The sequence below is a fragment of the Topomyia yanbarensis genome, chromosome 3 (assembly GCF_030247195.1).
Source record: "Topomyia yanbarensis strain Yona2022 chromosome 3, ASM3024719v1, whole genome shotgun sequence".
Classification (NCBI taxonomy): domain Eukaryota; kingdom Metazoa; phylum Arthropoda; class Insecta; order Diptera; family Culicidae; genus Topomyia; species Topomyia yanbarensis.
Genome location: NC_080672.1, coordinates 420524733 through 420540938, shown reverse-complemented (window position 1 = coordinate 420540938; position 16206 = coordinate 420524733). Strand labels below are relative to the sequence as shown.

Below are 16206 nucleotides of genomic sequence, written 5' to 3'. Positions count from 1 at the left end.
TTGATTCATCGCGCACGAACCGTGAATCTAATACTTAATTTTTCACTTCGTTTTTTAAAAAATCGAAAAAGAAGCTTATTACTTTGACTAAAAATACAACACCTTGAGAATATTTTTAAAATTTTCATTGAGTTCCAAGCAAGAGATCGAAAGCTAGTTTCGAAGCGCGCCTCGTCAATCAAGAGCAGTTTTTAAACTCGATTATCTCGAAAAGAAATTTTTAACTCGATTATCACGAAATCTCGCAAGATGTAAATAATTTTAAGTATGCACTACACCAATTTTATTATTTTTTCAATTGTTCGTAATTAATTTTCCTCATACCTTAACGATTCCTTTTTTGTACATACATTTTTGCTTCATAGATAATATTTTTAATGCAATTTTTAGAGCTTAAAACTAATGTGGAGGCACGAGGTGTACTCCTATAGAAATGGATTTTTTTTTTGGAATTTTAATTGATATTGGGCTTTCATCCTTTTAAATAAGTAATAATTTGTTTCAAAAAATGTTTTTCCGAGATTACATCAAATCTCGACGTTTCATGCATTTTATAGACATTTGGCATCAAAAATACACATTCGACTTTGAAAATATTTTTTGCTCCTCCCATTGATCATTTTTCGGTTTCTGCTTATGCGGAATCAAGAAGCGTCGTTGGTGGCCAATGTAGGCAAAGCGACTTTGGTTTGTCATTATTGATCTAGACTATTTGCCATCCAATTTCGCACCCATTTTAATAAGTTTTGCATCATTTTGTTATCATGGTGCTACTAGTTTATATTTGAATTTGCTGTGTGACCACACTCTTCAACCCTTGTTCTTATTACTTCTTTTCTTCATTGAAAAATATACTATGAAAATACTATAGCTTTGATGCAAGAAAATCATTGCTTCATATATTTATATAAATTTGACCCATTTTCAAATTTTTCCCGCATAAAGATATGTGACCAATTAATCATCAAAGTGTTTTCATGTTTGCCAAACCACGTTCTTAGGTGTGCGTGAATGGTCGCGAAGCTCTTGAGCGTTTGTATGTTAACGTGTTGAATGCTAGGTGAGGTATCCGGCCATGGGACGCGTTGTTCAGTGGATACGAGTATAATTGTTTTTGATTGGTTCAACTGAAGACATGGACCTATGCTACTAGGGCTGAGTTTAGCAACTTTCGAACGTGACCAATTGTGCAAACACAAGTGTACGTAGATATGCGCTTGAGACCGCGTTTATTAGTGCTAAAAGGTTCACCTAACCACTAGGGTGTTTTATTGTTTGCGGAATCGCGGGCGTAAGTATGTGTGGTTGATTTCAATTGCATGTTCGCGTTTGAGATTAGGTTTGTGTTATCGCGAAGGCCACAAGCGCTTGTACGATCGGAATGAGAGAGATTGTGAGTGTAAACGAGTGAATATGCAATTGATTGTGTTAGTGAGTGTTGGCTAGCTAACACTAAGGTATAGTAATTTAAGGTATAGTAATAAACGGTAAAAAATGTTCCGAATATGCAAAAGAAAAACTGCAAATTGAGTAAAGTCGTATAAATTGACCGATATTATTCTTGGTGTACAAGAGTGCTGGAAAAGTAAACTACTAGAAGAACAGCGAAAACAGACCAATGAAGTGGAATAAAAGAACACATGTAACATGCAATCAAACTACTTAAACTCATCTATACGCCAGCAAATGATATTTATTTGCCGTTAACGGCAATTACATTCTGTTAGAATTTGTTCATGCTATGCTGACCGGGAATGGATAATTCACGTCGTCGGTAAACCAATCGTAGCTTAATTCATTCAATCCATGCACGAATTGAATACCGGAAAAAGCGACCAACGAACTCTAGGAAGAATTACCCATTATTCTATCATATACGTCAGTTCTGCATCCATTCCCTGACTCATCTGTCACAAATACTCAGACGAAAACATACACGGATAGACATATGACTAGCACATAAGAATTGTACACTAGTACTAATCTGCCCATGATCGCATATCAGTCCCATAAAGATAGGAAATCGCATAGAAAATGGGACAACTACGCGATCATGGGTAATAATGACTACAATTATTAATACACTAACACTAATAGGCTTCCACTTTTACATTTTTTCAATAAATTAACCTGTGCACGATGACGAAGTCTGCCAATAAATCGGCACACAATGATCTCTCCTGTGAGCCGTGTCTACCAACACCGCACAGTGTTTTAAAACGTCGTTTTCGTGCTCAAAATTAATAGCGTTTAAACCGTTAACTTTAGACGTATAGTTTGTTCGGAGAAGTTGTTGTTCTTATGGTTGTGCATCCACAGGAGTATATCGTTCAGTGATTAATTCACCTATAAGTGATATACGAAATTTATTTTCCGAACTAATTAAGATAGAGACTTTGTGTCTTCAGCAAAGTTGTAGCAAATGTTACTACAAAAGAAATTGCTGAAGGCACCATATATCTAGCTTTAATAGTTTACATGTTATGGAACAAATTAGTTTTTCATGATAACTTTTTTAGACATTCTCCTATCTTCTTGGAATCTTACACAAAGTTGTTTGTGGTGTTGAAACATATATTTTTGCCGAACATAGTTACTTCCTATCTGTTGAATTTGAAAAGATATTCCAAATTTTTCGATATTTTTTGGGGAAACATCCACCTTAAATAACTCGTTAAGGAGCAAAAAGGAGCAAACAACATCATAACATACTGAAAGTACCAACTTTTTACTTTCATATAGTGGCCCGATTGCTAGTCGACGCGATTCTTCCCGAGTGTTACTTTCAATACAATATGCCATCGCTGTGGTATAAAATGAAATATTCAAGCGCACTGCGACATTTGCTACAACTTTGCTGAAGACACAAAGTCTCTATCTTAATTAGTTCGGAAAATAAATTTCGTATATCACTTATAGGTGAATTTATCACTGAATGGTATACTCCTGTGGATGCGCAATCATAAGAACAACAATTTCTCCGAACGAACTATACTTCTAATGTTAACGGTTTAGACGCTATTAATTTTGAGCACGAAAACGACGTTTTAAAACACTGTGCACCGCCATTAAGCTGTGGAACAATGTTTGCAAACACGACCCACAGCAAAAGTCAATCCACGTCGCGGTGGCCTATCAGTCGAGCACGCCATCGTTTGCTGGTTCAAAGTACGAAAAATCACAAATCATAAAAAGGCCCTTAATTTTTTTTTCTTCGATGCAGCACTATCGAGACGCAATGCAATAATCATCTTAAGGGGGGGGGCACAGTGGTCCCAAAGAGCAAAAAAAGGGGGTTATTTAGATTGCGTCAAAACGGTTGACTTTAGCAATATGGTGTCTTTGAAAAAGTTTCTTAGAGTAGAACTCCCCTTCTTTCTGTCTTAACGAATTGATGATTAATCCCCCTAATAGTGAGTTACGAAATTTATTTTCTTCAATAATTCACATAGAGAAATACTTACTTCAGCAAAGTTGTAGAGAAACTCGTTACAAACATTTTACCTGAAGACTTCAACTCTCTATGTTTTAAGCTTTTTGAGATATGGGACATTATTTGTAAAAGGCCCCTTAAAACCAGTTTTTTCATCATAAGTTTTCTTCTAGATTTTTTCCATTATATAAATGTTCTAGAACATTGTTTGGACTATTAAACTGCATTACTTTGCCGAAGACGGAAACTTGCTATCGCTAGTATGTGTGGAGATATTCACGTTTTTTGATTGAATATAGCTCTTTTTCCAATGCCGATAACTTTAAAACGGGCAAAAACGGGCAAACCACTTTGTAAACAAATTAAAGTGCAAGAAAAGCACAACAAATGCTGGAAAAATCAGATCTCCCTAAGGCGGCCCTCTATGGAAAGCGCCGTTTGGTTGCACTTGCGCCATTGTTATGAAGTAGGCGCAAAGGAAATGGTAAGTTTCCGGTGCCAGGCGTATGCATTGAGTTTTTGAGCAACTGTAACTTTTGACCCAAGCAAACAGAAGTTCGGATAATACTTGAAAAGCACACTTTAAAATTCACAAAAAGTTCTTAGCGAACTTTCAAGCTGCTCAAGCTTTAATAGAACTGCTTAACCCGCTATTAGAACATAAAACGTATTGCAAAATTACTTAAAACGAGAAGCTTATGCAGCTCCTTTATATCAACTTTTGGGTGCTTGGATATGTACTCAAGACGTGCTTACAAAAGTAAGAAAGGCTAATTATTGCGTCTTTAATCCTTTATTTCAGAACTAACAGTAATATATAGTGATGCCGGAACAGCTCTAGTATGGACAAACTTCAGCTCTAGTATTTCCATAGAGGGCCGCCTTGGGGAGATCTGATTTTTACAGCATTTGTTGTGCTTTTCTTGCACTTTAATTTGTTTACGAAGTGGTTTGTCCGTTTAAAAGTTATCGGCATTGGAAAAAGAGCTATTTTCAATAAAAAACGTGAATATCTCCACACATACCAGCGATAGCAAGTTTCCGTCTTCGGCAAAGTAATGCAGTTTAATAGTCCAAACAATGTTCTAGAACATTTATATAATGGAAAAAATCTAGAAGAAAACTTATGATGAAAAAACTGGTTTTAAGGGGCCTTTTACAAATAATGTCCCATATCTCAAAAAGCTTAAAACATAGAGAGTTGAAGTCTTCAGGTAAAATGTTTGTAACGAGTTTCTCTACAACTTTGCTGAAGTAAGTATTTCTCTATGTGAATTATTGAAGAAAATAAATTTCGTAACTCACTATTAGGGGGATTAATCATCAATTCGTTAAGACAGAAAGAAGGGGAGTTCTACTCTAAGAAACTTTTTCAAAGACACCATATTGCTAAAGTCAACCGTTTTGACGCAATCTAAATAACCCCCTTTTTTGCTCTTTGGGACCACTTTGGGGGGGGGGGTGATAAGGGTTTCAGCAAGAAAAAAACACTTTTTCGCGATTTTTTTAGAACTCTGGGTGAAGCGAATTGATCAAAACTTTTGTGTATTATAATGTATTATTTCAAAAACATTCTGTAAATTTTTCGTGCAATATTATCGACAAACGACTCGGCGGCGAAGATTTTTGTAGAACATCTCTGCAAACACGATTTGCGGTGTTCACTTCACATTCTACGTTAAAAAAATTTTACTCATAAAATGGCGAAATTTTTGTTCAAAAATAAGAATTTTTGTTTGAAATTAATAACATAACACCCTAATTAAAAAGATCTCGGAAAAATTCAACGCAGGAGTTAGGTATTTTTTACATAGAATGTGCATGCTAAATTTGAAGGAAATCCATCCAGTAGTTTTTGAATGATAAGTAACACCGCAAATCGTGTTTTTTCCGGAGACGTTCTACAAAAAGCTTCATCACCGAGCAGCTTGTGGATATTTTTGCATGAAAAAATACAGAATGATATTGAAAAAATGAAATTATAACACACAAAAGCTTTGGTCAATTCGCTTAGCCCAAAACTCTGAAAAAATTCGCAAGAAGTAATTTTTTCTTCTTGCTGAAACCCTTTCCCCCTTTAAAGCAGTAGTCTGTCAGAGGTTCTTTAAGGTGAAGATATGTGGAAGCCAGGAACGCCCGCTTGTTGCTAGGCACCGATGCGCTTGTTTACATTGAGAAAAAATGTAATTTGAAGTGTAAATTCAAACGCACAAATGAGAGTTTTCGGACACTTTCTTTCGGTTATCTACACAGTGGAAGAAAATTTGAAGTTTTGTTAGTAAACGATTACATTTTCGCTGGTGTTTTTTGCAGTGTTGTGTGATAAAAGTGCAGTTGAAAAAGTGCAATAAAAATGGGAAGAAGAAAAATAAGCGTTTCGAAAAGAAACCCCAAGTGAAGAGGGGTGATATTTTGGCACAAAATAAGAACTACAGATGGCATTCCGTCGAGAACTCGAGTTGATTGCACAGGAAAATTGTTTAGCTTCCTCAAGAAGCAGCCCAACAAACATTTTGTGGTTCTATAAACGTTTTAACAGTTGCTTTATTCAGCTCTAGCTGAACATTGGAAATATACGTGTAATCATATATCGTTTATTCCACCCTTAAACATCCGGGATTTGGGGAATCTATTCAGCTTGTCTGATTAAGACACATGAAAGAACAATTCTTCAGCACGTATACAGCCTGAAGAAAACCACTGTTCAGCTTTACCAATAAACCTTTTCGTTACCGCTATTCAGCTGAGAGAATTATCATAGGAAAATTGTTAAAAAAGACATTTATTTCAAGTTACAACACGCCATCAATCTCTTTGGAAGCCATATTCTTTATTAGTGTTACGACGTTACTGTTAGAGAAAAACTGTATTACCTTGTTGGATATCATATCACGTACCTGGATCCGAACCAGCAACCTGTTGAATAGTAAGCACTTACCTTACTGTCTGCACCAATCTTGCATACATCGAATGCTTAAGATTTCACCGATGTACCGACAAGTCTAGGCTGCTGAATAGAGTCTGTACAAAGGCTACAATAGCCTTCTATAGATTTGAGTGAACCTAGTTGGCTTGGGTTCGAATCTCAACCTACGATAATTTTTTTATTTAAATTTTTTTTAATTTAATAATTTTTAGAACATTCGGGAATTTTAAATTAATTTTTTTTTTTATTTCAAAAATGATGATTATAGTCGTTTTTGTTTCCAAGGTGAGGATTTATGGTTGTCACAAAACATTTAGATAAGTAAAAATGGGTGTTATATGAAAGTGGTGGTAACTTAATGATGGATTGAAGTCATTTATAATTCTAAGGTTGTAGTCTCCTCAATTTATTTACCACTCCCTGCCAAATGATTTTCTTTCCATTGTGATTTTTTTTTGGTAAGCGGAAGTCGCTGTTCGAATTCAATAGTTTATTTATTTATATCAATTAAGTTCGCCAGCGTGAATAATCATTTCATTGTACCTTTGTTTGCAAGTCGATGGATAGAAAAAAATCATGGTAACAATGCTGGTGTCTAAAATTTATAGCAACGTTGGAACAAAAAGTTTCTCTTGTGTTCAATATGAGAATATTCGTGTTTCACAATTAAACAGACCGTTTCGAATTAAAAGGTAAATTTACATAAACGAGGGCGCGAGTGATTTGGTAAGCTTGTACATTGAAAAACTGTAAATCGTGTATTTCCCGTGGTGAAAACTCAGTAGATATAAAAAAACTAAATAAACTTTCTTTATATCTTTATTCATTTATTGATCTATTGCTCCTTAACTGTACTTTATGCAAATCATCTCAATTGGAATATACCGAAATAATTAAAAAATCCTTCACATAATAGTAAAAAAAATATTGTGTGTGTATTGGGACTCGAACCCAGGTCGGTTGCCATTCGTCATGATTTGCTAAGTTACTATTACCTTTGTTAAACACATAATTCAGCTGAAAGTCAAAGGTGGTATAACGGCAAATGTAAAGGTAGAAACAACCTCTTGAAGACATGTAGTGCAGCTTAACGATTAAAGGTAATACTTTTGGTAACAGCATCGTTTATTCAATTCGCAATTCAGTCTAATTAAGATGGTTGAATAAAAGCTTTAATATTGTCGCTATTACATTTATTAGCAGTATAGTTCAGCCTAGTTGGAACTGGCGAATACTGGATTTTAAATAGGCTGAATAAACTGTTAATGTTTAAATAGTTCAGCGAAAGTTTTATTCAGCTTACATAACCTTTAATCTGCTTTAAATCAACACGTAGTCTTATAGTTCAGCTCCTAATGTTTGTTGGGAGTTTCGTTGTACACCGGCAAGGTTAGTGTGTTGAAAAACGCATTTTTATATTTGCTCATGTCAGATACATGGTTAGGCAGGGAGAAGGGTGTGTTGTGGCTCGCTTGTGTAATGTCCTTAAAACTGATTCATGAAATATGTTTGATGATGTCTGCAATACCGTCAAATCCATTAACCTAGGGGAGGGACTAACTCGCTAAACTCGAAACATAACTAAATATTTTGTATACTTGGGCCATAACAAGCCCATCTTCCCTAATATATTTACTAGATTCTGTGATCCTAAAGTAGATGATAACCTTCACAGATGTTGATCAATTGTGCAACGTAGACTCTCCTTTTCCCAGATGCCACAAACGGCGCCTCATAGCGGCCGTCTTATCACTACGCTGATTCCGCACTGTCGGTCCCTCCCCCACTCCTCTGGCTCGGTAAGGTCGTTTCCGTCCATCCATCCATGTGCTGGTTGGCTGTCCAAGCGAATGAGTTCGATATCACGAAGCGTGATTGTGTTGTTATCTTACTGTTGTAGGTGGTAGACTGAACAGTGGGCATCCAGTTCGCCTGCACCCTTATCGCCGCATTGCCATAGATGCAAGCTCACCTACACAAATATTTACAGCGGAGAATAACTACCATTGCAACCCTCTGTCGTTTGTTGGTTGGTTGCTGCTCGGGATGAGCATTTATTTCAGTTTTGTTCCGTTAGTAAATAATTCGCCGCCGTCCCGTGGCTGTGTTTGCTTTGGGCACGTGTTGTTCACTGTTCAATTGTTGTTTCAATTACTAGAGAAAATTTCTGCACCAGGACCGGTTCAAGAGCGATATGAGAAGGGAAGAAACGATTCATTTTGATCAAGAGTAAATCGTATAGTATAGCAATATATACTAGAAGAAAATCAATTAAATCAATTCTTTCTTAAATATCATTTTGTCGCTCGGTTGAGTCGCAACGATGACGACGACAGAAGAAAGTGAACGCTGTTGTACAATACTTGATGTTTGTTCATGGTCGTTTATTCGTAACGTATAAGGATGACTAGCATTTGAACCTTGTTATTCACGAGTTTGGGAAAACAACTCCGGTCTGAAGAACTGTCGAAAAAACCGGAATATGTCTCATAAACGAGATCAGAAAAAGATCAAGTAATTGTTGTAATAGCATAATTTCAAAACATCCCTATCGCACAAACCGTTGTCACGCGCTGTCAAACAAAAAATACTAACAAACTCTCGCGAAATTCCACCATCATTACATACAACAGTATCAGCCAGCCGTATCAAGACCATGCACACAGTATGCACACATCAAAAAATTTGACTCATCATCCGAAGCGCAGTAGGGGAATTATGGTTAAAACCGACACCTTAAGCTTAACAATTTTTCTAAGTTGCCACCAAACCAATAAAATTATAGTTTTTATGCAGAATTCTTCTTCAGAAAATTCTTAACAAGACTTAATTTGTTCAGCGCTTCAAAAAATTAATTTCATTAAAAATTATTGGTTGTAAAACTTGGAAAACAAAGTGACTTTTTGTAGGCACTGCGGGTAAAACCGACACCCTATAGGGGTAAGATCGACACCCCCTTTAATTTATTTTCTCTCCACTTTATTAAAATCTTTATGTTTATTAAACATGAGATATATGCGTGAATAATAAAGTGTGAGTATGTATGATGCTAATATGTGCTTTTTATTGCTTCATCATGTAGTGAGGGGAAGAAAGTTCGAAAGCGTAGTACTATGAATAAGAGTATTTTATGCTATAGGATTATTTATTGATGAGTATTTCCAAATAATCCTTGCGCAAATCGTTGCAACCTCCAGTTTCATATTATTTCGTAAGAGAAGATTTGCAAGCGTTCTACGTTCTGCTAATTGGATTCATTCACTTATAAGTGACACACACACTTCTTAGTAAAACTATCTTTTTCAGATTTGATTTTTCGGACTCTGATCATCAACGATCTATTGGGGTACACATAAGATCACTGTCTCATTGTGATAAAGTTCGTCTATGACAAACCAAGAGAACACTAGAAATTCGGTTTGATGAGCTTTTTGCAGAAATAGCAACAGCTTCGATAGAATCAGATAAGCAAAAATTCCAATTTTCGATTTTTAAAGAGACTTACAAGAAATAAACACAATAAGAGTATTTCTGTGCATTTCTGTTGATACTATAGTGTTCTAATAGGCTAATTGAAGTGTCACAAAGATCCCCAGTATTTTGAAATGAATCGCAAATATACACAACCATCTTAACAGCGTGTCGGTTTTACCCTAACCATAGGGTGTCGGTTTTACCCCAACAGCGCACATTTTTTTATAAAAGCGATTAAAAATATTGAATTTCTCAAACTCGTCTTCAATGCACCTAGTTGATCATAGGACAGGCCGATAATAATAGGTAGTGAAAAATGTGGTGATTTGAAAACCTTTTGTTCGGTTAAAACCTTAAAATCTACCAACGAAATTTAACATCCAGACGAGTATGAACGCTGCTGTCGTATGTTTTGTTTATTTTTATTACATTCGGCGTACTAACATAAATCCAATTTTTCTTCAAATGCTCTAAATAAACGTACTAATAATAATGTATCATTATGAAATGAATAAAAATTTGATTTCTAGGAAATGTTGTGGGGTGTCGGTTTTTCCCACAATTCCCCTACCTACATACAGTACTCTGGGTTAGGTTAGGGCCTCGGCACCAGTTGCTTTCGGCTGTCAGTGAACTATTGGCCGTCATTGAAATTGTTCGCAATCGGTTTTCATTTCGCCATACAGGGTTTGATCGGTCGCCACGCAGTCGTGTTACTAATAGCCCGGCGATAACGTGTCACTTTTTTTTCGCGTTGCTAAATTTGCCATAGAAAAACGCCCCCACGTCTCTTACAGTGAAAAACAGGCTTTCAAAATAAATGATGATACATTTTCAAGCTGCTGCTGCCTAAAGAGGACAGTATCAAAGCTCGATCCTAGACGGTGGAATCAATTTCAAACAAGTGAAACTGTTTGCGCACCGGACGATCGGGCGGTGGTTTCTCGGACCGTTTCGGTCTGTCGGGATTGTTTTGATTTGGTTTTCATACGTGTTTTGAAAAATTTCAAACAAGTGGCGAGCAGCGAACTGGTTGATTTCAAACAACACACTTTACCGTGTATATAGTAGGCACCGATATCCGACACCACCGAGCTGTTGTAGCTAGCTGGTGGTGGATTTCGAAAAGTGCACTTTCGGTGCGGTGGTCCCCCTGCATTAGAAGAAGAAAAAATTGCAATTATTGGCCATCGTCGGTGTTGTTTTTATTTCGGCTCTGACTGTCTGTGGTTCGGCCAACGGTGTGTGATTTAGAGACCGTGAAGAACTTGGCCCCGACTTTTGTAAGAAGCGGCAACATTTCCTGCAACGCAATCGGATCAGCAGCGGTTTATGAGGCACGGAAAAAGTCGGTGAAGTGGTGGTGGTGGTATGACGAGTGTTGCCAACAACAACAACAGCAACAACAACAAAATAGCAACGACTGAAAAAGAAGAAACACAATTTGTAGTAGAGCAGCGGTTATTTGCGCAAAAAGAGAAAACCATGTGAGTAAATAGTAACAAAAACGAAATTGGATTCGCTGCGTTAGGTCGTGGGAAATCGGAAGATTTTGAACAAGATAAAGAAAATATGTGGAGCTTGATTCTTATGCGGAATGGATTTTGCTTTGCTGTACTTGTTCAATTCGTGTTTTTGTCTCTCCTAGTACTGCGTCATTGTACAATTCGCACATTTAGTCACTCCTATATCCACATATGTATTGCCTGCTAGACAGTTCATCCTTGGCCTACAGAGAGAGAGAGAGAGCTAGAAAAGCAATCAACCTTCTATCATGCGCGGCTGAGTAATAATAATGCTTTGAAAGCAATTTGCCAAACGTTTCGTGCACCCATAATCCGTTTCCCCCGTCAAGACAACTGTCGACAGGCAGTGCACAGTGTGACTGAGGATTGTCTACTTGAGTTAAAAAAAAATTAAATTACGCTTAGGTTTCTGGCTTAGAGAGTTTGTTGTTGTCAGAATTATCGTATTGATTTTAGCTAATCCGATTATATTTGAAATGACTGCTTAACGTAATACAGGGTATATCATAAAGGTGTTTTAAGATTAATTAGTCACAGCCGATTTATAGCACCCATGAGGATTAATGGGACTGTTACGACTAAGGATACTAGGAATCTCAAATGAATCAAATGCATGAAGTCAGCAAACTTTTCATCAGCTTGACCCTAACATAAACTAATTACCCACTGCTGAATATTTATCCAGTGATGTTGTGTGCGATTTCGATTTATTTTGACAGTATTTTATCAACGGACCTTCATAGTCCTAATCTGAAAAAAGTAGTCCTAATATTGAAAAAAAAGTATAAGTATATTCCGACTACAAGCGTATTTATTTCAATCATTTTTTCTCAATTACTCGAAAGTAATTTGTGGCCTGTTCCAATTACTCTTGGTCAAAATATTGTTGTTCTTGATTATCGAGATAGCGGAATTAACCTTGATTTGTATTTTATATTATTCAAATTTTTTGTACACGTTAGCATATAAACGCTCGAGCCCTTCGCGATCATACAAACCTAGTCACAAACATGAAATCGCAATCATTTACGCAAAACTAGGCTTGCGATCCTGCAAACCGCGCAAGTAAGTTAATGTGTTGGCACACGGTTTTACGCACTCTCATATAAACGCCCATTCTTACGCGATTATTAATCATGCGAACCCGGAAACTCACAATCGGTCCTAGCAACCTAGATCCATGTCTTGCAGTCTCAAAAAAGCTTGTCTACACTAGATAAGTTTCAGGGCGTCATTGCCGATTACTCTTGTGATATGGGGGAATGCACTCTCTTCTAGCATCTGAATCGAAAACTCCAAATTAAACATTAGAGTCACGACCGGTGAGAGCATGCAAAATCTATCGCGAATATGCAAACGGCCACACAGGTAGTCAAACGAATTTATACACGCAAAGTTACGTAAGGTCGACATATAACCGCCTATGCGATCACTCTCGTAAACATACAAACTCTTGTGCCTTCCGCGATTATGCAAACCAGGTCACAGAGGCGAACGTACAATTGTGATCATCTACACATACCTACGCTCGCGATCTCTTAAACATAAAAATTCAACGCGGTGGTTTTTTTAGGTTTTATAAACCTCGCACATATTAACGCTTGCTCCCACGCGATCATGTAGTCTACTGAAAAATTCTTAAGAGAATCAGTATATTTGAAGCTGTGAAAATGCTATTCGTAGAATTGTATTAGTTCAGCAAAGGCCTGTTGCTTCTCCACCTGAGATGACGGCATTTTTAATGTCCCAAGAAGTTACCGTAACTCCTAATCGGAACTCCATCGGTTTTCCAAGACCGTAAGTTATTTCCTTTAGTTTTGCATCGGTACTTCTTCAAGCTGTTGTTTTTGGGAGTCATTGAAAGGATACCTTCTGGTCGTCACAAGGACGCTTAAAAGAGGAAAGGTTCCTTCTCTTACGGGAGTCATTGAAAGGACACCTTCTGGTCGTTACAAGGAAGCTTAAAAGAGGAAAGGTCCCTCCTCTTTTTTTAGTTTTTAGGCTCAGCAAAAGATGGAGTTCATCGGAATCGCATTCGTTAGTAGATAAGAGAAAAAAATATTCGTTGTTTCCGGTGGCATAGCATTTTTGACAATGATCGCTTAGAGCGTCCCCAAGAGGGAACATTTCAATTTATCTTCACGCTGTTTGGACACGGAGCATGTTAAAAGAACAGGTGGACTATCCCCACAGTAGAGTCACTTTTAAGTATCCTTTTGGCAAGAATCATCCTCATGATTCCCGACATATTCTCCCCAACTGTTCATATTACTACAATAAGTGGCTGTGTGGCAATTGAGGGGGCCGTCTGGTGTAAAGTGCTTAAACCGAAAGTAATTTTGTTTTACGATTTCGAAGGCAAGGCATTACTGTATCTTGTGTGTAACGTTAAGATTTATTTATACATTTATTGTGCACGAAAAAAAATAATTTTAAATTACGCAGAGCCACACATGCGAGCGTTCCAAGAGTAGACGTCCAACCATTTCCACGTCAAGGAGCGCTGCGGCGAACACGATAACTTGTGATAAAATTGTCCGACACAGGAAATTCAATAAATCAACAAAAAATAGAAAAAAAAGTTCGAATTTCGGAAAGTGGCTTCTTGAAAACCGAAAAAAACCTATAAAATTCGCTCACTTTTTTTTCAAAAGAATAGGGAGAAATTTTTTTTATTAAGTTTTCTTTGGTCATCGACAGGCTACACGTTATTGTGCTCGCCAATTTGAAAAACACGGTATCGAGAAAAACGCTATTAAATTTGCCATGGATTAAAATCTGCGTGTGTTACAGCAAATACTTGCGAGGAATGCATGGCTGTTTAAAAGAAAAGACACTCAGCATGGCCACCAAGATTGCGGGAAACTATTCTAGAGGTGCAATACTAACAATTAAGCGAATAAAAAAGAAGTCGACCAGACGCCCTCTTAAAACATATTTGATGAAATTCAAATAATATGCAAAGTCTCAGCTTTTTTGTTTCAACGGCCGACCATTTTGTTGATAATTTGAATTTCTGAAAAATGACGAGCAGGGGCTAAAACAATTGAATATGTTTTTAAACCCAGTTTGATTCTTTAATTTTCAATGAACGTACGAGCGTCAATCCTTGGTACCCCATTTCATCTGTTTTTGCATTGACAGCTTTAAGCACCCGAAAAGGAGTAGTATGGCACAAAGATACTTTTCAGACTAAAGCGGTTTCTACAATATGCAGTAAAACTCATTATATTTGGCCTTTCCGCTTTCGAGAAAAAAATCAGATTATCAGAAAACATTAGAATTACTCCGTCATGTCTAAGTCATATGCTACAAACAACTATTTGAGATAGTACTGTGTGGTAATCCTTACTGCGGGAAGGATATCCATAGCCAACAAGCAACTGTAAAAGTTATTCTACCTTCCCAGCACAGCACAAAAAGCTGTCATAAAAAGTAAACAAATCTACCACTTTGTTGCTTATCCGCAGCACAAACAGTACAGTATCGTTGCCCCCGGCATCGTACTCAAATAAGCCACAGAAAATAACAGTGCCTGTACTACGGGAAAATAACATCGATGAACTCATATTAGAAGTGTTGTCAATAAAAGTAAAAACGGAGCTTAATTTAAAGGACACATACAGCTACACCATATCCGTATCCTTATATTGGTTGCGATGTTTAGCCCAAGCAGAAACCTTCAATGCGAAAAACAATATGAAACATCAAGTCGAACATGACAACGCCGACGAGCCATACTTGAAAAAACCTTTTCACTATCGTGGCTGATCAAACCTATTTGTTCCTATCTGACTTTTGTATCCAAAAAGAGAAAAATATATTCACTATAAGTAAATAAAGCTGTGCACGGGCTCTGGAGCCAATAAGAAAAATCAACCTACTACAATCAACACTAACAAAACAGCCTTCGACATACGCTGTTAAAACACAATCAATACGATGAAGACAGATATACAATAGCGACTCGGAAGAACAAACGATTTTTGCTGAATGAAATTGCTTGCAAAGCTAACTTGACACTGACTGAAACACGAAATCTTTATGAGACCCAACCCCAAACATCAGCAGATCTCTTTGCATTTCAGCCTCGCATCGGTGATCACACCATCGATTTCAACGACTCTCGCGGGCACGTAGACACGATACTTCTATGTACATAGTCATGGTCTGTTAAATCTCGCAAACTTTATTTTATGAAAGGATTTCTTATTAGTCCGAAAAAATATCACAAAATGTCCGGTTGAAATATGTGGATCAAGTACGGATACGAAGAACCTAACGTCAAAAGTCAGTCAATTCAAAGTGTGTGTGGCAAAGAGAGTGAGAAAAAGGAAACATTTATCTGCAGGTCCCTTCCCAGATGTGGGTATATCTTATACCAGATGGCATTGGGTTTGTCGGCCTTAGTTTTGCCATCAGGCTGATCGCTTGGGGAAGGAGTCGATTCGATCTCAGGTTTATAACTACGGGTATAAGCTACCCGAGCAAACGTAAAGCCCATAATACCCCCATGCTCATGGGGCTTGATATGGGTGTTTGAAATATGTTCAACCCATGAAAACACCATCACCATGGTCCGGTAGATCCCATATAAAATACCATATGTTGGTGTATTTATGGGTTATTGAGACTATTTTATGGTGTCTTGATGGTTGGGAATTTTGGCACGGACCATGTTTAAGGTCTTTTCAAGGGGCTGTGTGGTGTTTGAACCCATGAGTATTTGCTCGGGTACACCACGAGCAACGCACGTATTTATCACAAAACGACACACTGGAGCGAAACGAATACTTTGTAGTCGTCATATAAGCGATAGTAAGTTTAAAATCAGTAGCAATTCTTTT

The 16206-nt window shown here is 37.2% G+C and overlaps 1 protein-coding gene across 1 annotated transcript in view; it reads left to right on the top strand.

Moving 5' to 3' along the window:
* Positions 1–16206, top strand: part of LOC131688509 (uncharacterized) — a 314553-nt gene that overhangs the window by 215917 nt on the left and 82430 nt on the right. The gene's annotated exons all lie outside the window — the stretch shown is intronic.